Genomic DNA, 6467 nt, shown 5'->3' on the forward strand with positions numbered 1-6467 from the left:
CTTTTGGTAGAATTCTCCAGTGAAACTATCTGGGGTGGGCCCTGAAGATTTTTTTTGGAAGTTTAAAATTTTTTTTTTTTTTTTTTTTTGAGACGGATTCTCACAGTGGCGCACAGGCTGGAGTGCAGTGGCGCGATCTCTGTTCACTGCAATCTCCGCCTCCCAGGTTCAAGCAATTCTCCTGCCTCAGCCTCCTGAGTAGCTGGGATTACAGGCACATGCCACCATGCCACCATGCCATTCTAATTTTTGTATTTTTAGTAGAGACGGGGTTTCATCATGTTGGTCAGGCTGGTCTCGAACTCCTGACATTGTGATCCACCCGCCTCGGCCTCCCAAAGTGCTGGGATTACAGGCGTGAGCCACCACACCCGGCCAATAACCTGTTTTTAACAATTTTTCCGTGTGCTTCTCCTGCACAGTATGTTAAAAACTACTGCCGTATGGTGTCCTTCTTTAAAAGAGTAAAGCTTACAGTGCAGTCCTTCCCAAGAACATCTTCAGTTTCACAGGGGGCCTTTTCAGACCTGTAAAGGAATTTGTGATGCGGGGAAAAGGGTCACAGTCTTCGGTCTGGAGAGATGTGTTTGTGTCCGAGTTAGACCCTATCCTTGCTAGTGTTGAACTCGAATGTATCACTCAATTTACACATTAGTTTTTTTTTTTTTTTAACAAAATAGGGATGCTTTCCCTATTTCATAAAGTTGTGATTAGATCATAGAAAGTATTATCAAATGGAATCATGATAACTGCTATTTATGGAGGGTCAAGTCTCACAACAACCTTGCAAGTAATATTCTCTTTAAAGAGCTGGGAAATCAAGCCCAGATAATTCATAAGCACTTACAACATGCCACACATCCCTATGAAGTATACAAACTACTACAGTTCCCATTTTATAGATGAGGAAACTGATGGAACTTGCCCAAGACCACATAACTAGGAAGTAGTAGAGTCAGGTTTCAAATCTAGAAAGTCTGGCTCTTGTTCAGCTGGACTAGGAAGTTGATGCATGTGGTGCAGAAGACACATGGGAAGTGGGAGAGATGGGAGTGGTGCCCAGTTCTAGCTCCAAAGGCCATGCTGGTGCCTCTATTTCAAGTCACCTTCATTCATTCAATCAGCACATACTTATTGAGTGCCTACTTTGTCGCAAGGACTGTTCTGGTCACTGGATAAATGCTGGTGAGTAAAATAGATTGGTCCTTGGAACTTTATAGAATTCATAGTTTAAAGATAACATGGAAATGGCTACAAAATAATGTTGACTATTCTAATGAGGATGAAATGGAATGATAAGCACGTAGGGAAACTGGCTGATGGCTGTGTGCAGCTCCTGAAATTATAACCTGCTGTTGACCATCTACTAGGCTTAAGATCAGGCTGAGTTGGGTCTGTTTTTTAAAACAATCACCAACTTACAGAAAATTTGGAAGTCCTGTACAAAGAACATATTTTTCTCTGATCCATTTGAAAGTAAGTTGCCAACCTGATGCTTAGCCCCGAGTACTTTAGTGTGAATTTCCTATGAACAGGACTTTCTCTTACTGAACCATAACACACCATCAAAATGAGGAAGTTAACATGAATCCTCAGAGCCTGCTATGGTTTGAATGTATGTGTCCCTCCAAAATTCATCTGTTGGAACCTAAGACCCAATGTGATAGTTTTAAGATGCGGGACCTTTTGGGAAGTGATAAGTCCCGATGGCTCTGCCCACATGAATGTATTAGTGAGTGCCTTGTAACAGGGCTGGAGAGTACTATCTACGTAGGCCCTCTTTGCCTTTTTTTTTTTTTTTTTCCTTTCTCTCGATGTCACCATGTGAGGACTTAGTGTTGTGGAGCCACTAGAAGCTGAAAGGGGCAGGGAAGGAATTCTCCCCTAGAGCTTTTGGGGATTACGGCCCTGCCAACACTTTGAGTTCTGACATCTGGGCTCCGGAACTGTGGGAGAATCAATTTCTGTCTTAAGCCCCGCAGTTTGTGGCAATTTGTTACAGCAGCCATAGGAAATGAACACACCAGCCACTTAGAAAACCACCAGTTCAGATGGGTGGGTCAGATCCCAACTCCACCTGAAGGGATAATTCTAGTTTTCTCCCTCCTCATATTTTTAACTCCGTTTTCTGACAAGAAACTTGGCTTCTGTGATGCTTAATAGATTGACTTCTTTGGTCAGTCCCCCATATGACAGCGACCTCCCTGCTCCTCTGCCACCCTTGGCCCTGAGGGGGCTCCCTCCCGACCTCCCCACTGGACTCAGGGCAGTGTCCTGCTCTGGGCACACACCCATATCCTCTGTCTCACCTAATGGCTAGACACACATTACTCGGAGGGGAAGGGAAGGAGAAGGGTAGAGGAAGACCAGCCCTGGTTTATGCCCACCCTTGCTGGAGCATCTCGACTCTCGGGGCACTGCCCTGCTCCCCTGGGAGGTGCCGGGTGCCCACCATGCCAGGCTGGAATGCGGGTGCCCCTGCAGGAGGCTGAGCCTGTATGTGATCACACAGTACAGGGGTCAGGCTTCGATGTAAGAGTGGCAGGAGTGCGTGTCACCGTCTTACCCTCCCCTCCTCAGAGCGTCCTGACACACCTGCAAAACCCAGTGTATCTTTCTACACATGTGGTGTCATTGGCCAGGCCAGGGCTTGGCTCCTGGGAGTGGTGCTGCAGGCAAACTGGGGAGAATTGAGATGCTTCATTTCAGTTAGGATAAGGCATGCACTTAAATGTCAGAGGCATTTCCTGGTGGCATAATGGATATTTATGCCCTATTAGATAGGGAGCAATCTGCACTGAAGAAGCCTTCAGATTAAATTTCAGGGATGAACCAAGATTCATCCTGACAGGTACATAGATCCTCAAAGAATAAGTCCTCATAAAATAGCCTAAAAATGTTCCTTATGGCAGTTCGATACTTTGTAAAGAGCCCTTATTATTTGTGCTTGATAATGTATGACTTAAATTTAGGAACTGTTTAATACAAGCATGTCCTTTCTCCCTAAAGTGATTCATTCATTCATTCATTCACACAGATTTTTCTAAATATCTAATATTGACCAGACACTGGGCTAAGCATAAGCTAAGTACTCTGTTTTTAGAGAGCTCAGTAGGGTGGGGAACACAGATTGCTAAGTCAGTAGTACAATGTTTATCGATATGGGCACATCAAAAGATATGATACTTAGTGCCCTGGGGACACAAGGTGGGAGGTTCTCCTTTGCACGGGCTTTCCTGCAAAGGCTCTGTTGCTCTATCAATCAAACAGCAGGACATAGGCAACCTAAGCAAAGGCAAATGCTTGTAGGACTTCCAGGATTGATTAGATACGGACAGCAGGTTTGACAGTGGGGAGGAGCAAAGGCTATGCTGCAGGGCTGCCCCCGTTCCTTCCACCCCGTGGAACTCTGTCAAGATCCAAAGTCCAGAAGACAGCATCTACCTGACCAAGCTTAAGTCATATATCTGCTCATAAACTTAGGGATGGGGAAGGGAAGGGAAGGGCAAAGGGAGAGGTGAAATCTGTTTCTTTCCCTTTCAGTAGAGATGAAACTGGTGCCTGGAATAATTACCTTCTAACTAAGATTAAACACACTAGGGAGTTATTCTCTAAAAGGAAAACAAACTCAGATTAGGAATGAAGAATGGAAGCTGGACAAATCTTTACAATGACCAAAGACTCTTACCTGGACATTCAGGCATGGGGAAGAATATGGGTAAAGGCAAGTCTTTAGTAATACTGCTGAACTGCTGGATCAAGCCTTACCTGAAACCAACTGACCTTGGAGCTTTCCAGTTATGTGAACAAGTAAGTGTCCCCTATGCCCTCCCATTTTTTGCTTTAAGCCCATTTGAATTTGGTTATCTGTCAGTGTAACCAATATATTTCTAACTGATAGACCCCCAGAATGTTTTTTAATAAGATTCTAGGCAGTCTTTTTTTTCTAAGAAATTATTGATTTTTACTCATTTTTCAGTCTCTGAGTGACATTTGTGCTGCACGTTTATAGCTCATATCAGATGACTGATCCAGCTGATAATATCACATTTTCAAGTCATTTATTTCAGATACGTAGTATACAAACAAAATGATGTTTGTACCATGTAGGCTAATTTTTAAAATTGTTTTTGTAGAGACAAGATCTCACTGTGTTGCCCAGGCTGGTCTTGAACTCCTGGGCTGAAGCAATCCTTCTACCTTGGCCTCCTAAAGTGTTAGGATTGCTTGTGTAGGCCACCATGCCCCGCCACATTCTTGTTTTCATAATTAATCTGAAATTTGTTTTATCCTTAAGAGTTGTTTTTAGGTAATTTTAACTGTAGAAATTCAGCATGGTTTATCAAAATATTTTTTGTAAGATGGAACTTTATTCTAAAATGTATCCAAAATTGCAAGACACAAGTACCATTGAAACAGGTAAAGGTTTATTATATAGAATGGTGAAACATAAAGAATATAATTTTATTCTTTTTAAGGAGCCTTCATTAAGAAAACCCAATTTAAAGATATTTCTGTTTCCAAATAATTTACGTATATTAGTTGCAGCATAATTCTCCAAACATACCTAATGTAAAATACAAAACTATTTGAAACCGAATTCAAATATAAAATATATATGTGTGTGTATATATATACATACATATGTATGTACATATATGTACATGTACACATATATACATATATATGTATATGAGCTAAAAATGACTGTGCTAAAGATGCAGAACCCTGAAGACTCATCAGTGCGTCCTCAAATCAGGCAGGTTGGTCAGCCACAAACAAGCCTCACCTTTTCAAGTCCTTGCCCACCAATTAAGGGAAAATGTCTATAATGAACCATAGACTAACAAAGATTTTATAAAATGACTTTCAAAGGATTTTTTCCCGAAATGCCCTATGTGATCTGGCAACTGCCTCCTTGTCCTCTTTTTTCTCAACCTCCAAAATAAATCAGGTTCTGTGACGTTTGATGCTAAACCATAATTCGGCTTTGGGCATTTTAATTAAGATATTTTTGTGAAATTCACTTATCTGTGGCATCTTTTTTCTTCTTTTTCTAAGTTCATATTCTAAACATTTCAGGAACTAAAACTTCAATACTACATCAACCGTATTATTATGGTAGCTTTCTTCCTTTAAGTGGACATTTAAAGTTCTCTTCAAAGCAATGAAAAAGAATGGCAAATAATCTCCACAAGAATGAGTTCATATGAATATGTTTTGATATTTTGATACCTCTGTTCTTGAAATATCTACTAGCAACTCATTAGGTCAGAGTCTTAGAGCTTAGACATAGTGAAGCTCAGAATGCAATAAAGGGGACAAAAGTCCTGTAGACTAGGCATTAAAAAACCTTTTTAACCTTTAAGACAGAGTCTTGCTCTGTTGCCCAGGCATGATCCTGGCTCACTGCAACTTCCACCTCCTGGGTTCAAGCAATTCTCCTGCCTCAGCCTCTCATAAAAAAAATTCTTGTTAGCCAGTTATGTGAACGGGATAAATCCACTGGGCATATGATACATTTTTTCACATTACTCCTGTCATCATTCCTTAGTTGCTTTTTTCTTTAGGATCCTGGAGTTGTCTGAAAAGATTGACATTATTCGACTATTTCTCTGGCATTTCAATGAGAATAGACTATTAACAAAGGAAAGTGAACTCAAAAATAGTAAATTAGACCCCTTAACTTGCTCGTATCAGCAGAAAAATAGATTAACAATTTTTCTTCAGATTCTTTCCCTACACTGATAGTTTTCCAGCTACTTATAAGATCTCATCTTAATATCAACAGTGTTAGATATTAACAAAATACAATAGCATTAAGAAGACGTATTTCATCATTCTACTTTATTGAGAACCTAAATAACCAGTTGACAGTTATGTAGGGAAAGCAAGATTAGAACCCACGTTTTCTGTCTGCTGATACTGTGCTTTGTCATTCTGTGACACTACACTGCTTCTAATAAAAGGCCTTTTATTTCTTAATTTTTAAGAGTAAAAATATGTCTTAAGCAAAAATAATATGTTGAAAACAAATCTCTGTGGTTTTTTTTTCTTTTTCTAGAAGTTACACATATTTCTTAGTAGGAATACATTTCCATCTTTCTGTTTGGAGTGAGTCACATTTTAATGTTTTGTTTCAGAATTTGCATCTGGAGGGTTAATAAAGATACAGTATGGCATAAAGGCTAAACATAGCTCTTAATGCTGATGGCGATCATCCCCTGGGAATATACTAGTGCTGAGATTTATGGAGCCCCTTAGGCTCCCACAGACCCTCAGCTTCAGGGAAAGGAAGGCTCACTCCAGAGAACAATGTGCATATATTCATTCTGCTGCCCCGCAGCACAGCCCAGCCTGCTAACCTGGTCACCTTCTGCCTCACTCTTCAGTCTTAGCTTTTGCGTTGATGTACACGTAAATCACTTGGGACACAGACTGAAATCACAGTATTTAATCAGCATACT

Source organism: Gorilla gorilla, chromosome 4, assembly GCF_029281585.2.
Source record: "Gorilla gorilla gorilla isolate KB3781 chromosome 4, NHGRI_mGorGor1-v2.1_pri, whole genome shotgun sequence".
In the NCBI taxonomy this organism is placed as follows: domain Eukaryota; kingdom Metazoa; phylum Chordata; class Mammalia; order Primates; family Hominidae; genus Gorilla; species Gorilla gorilla.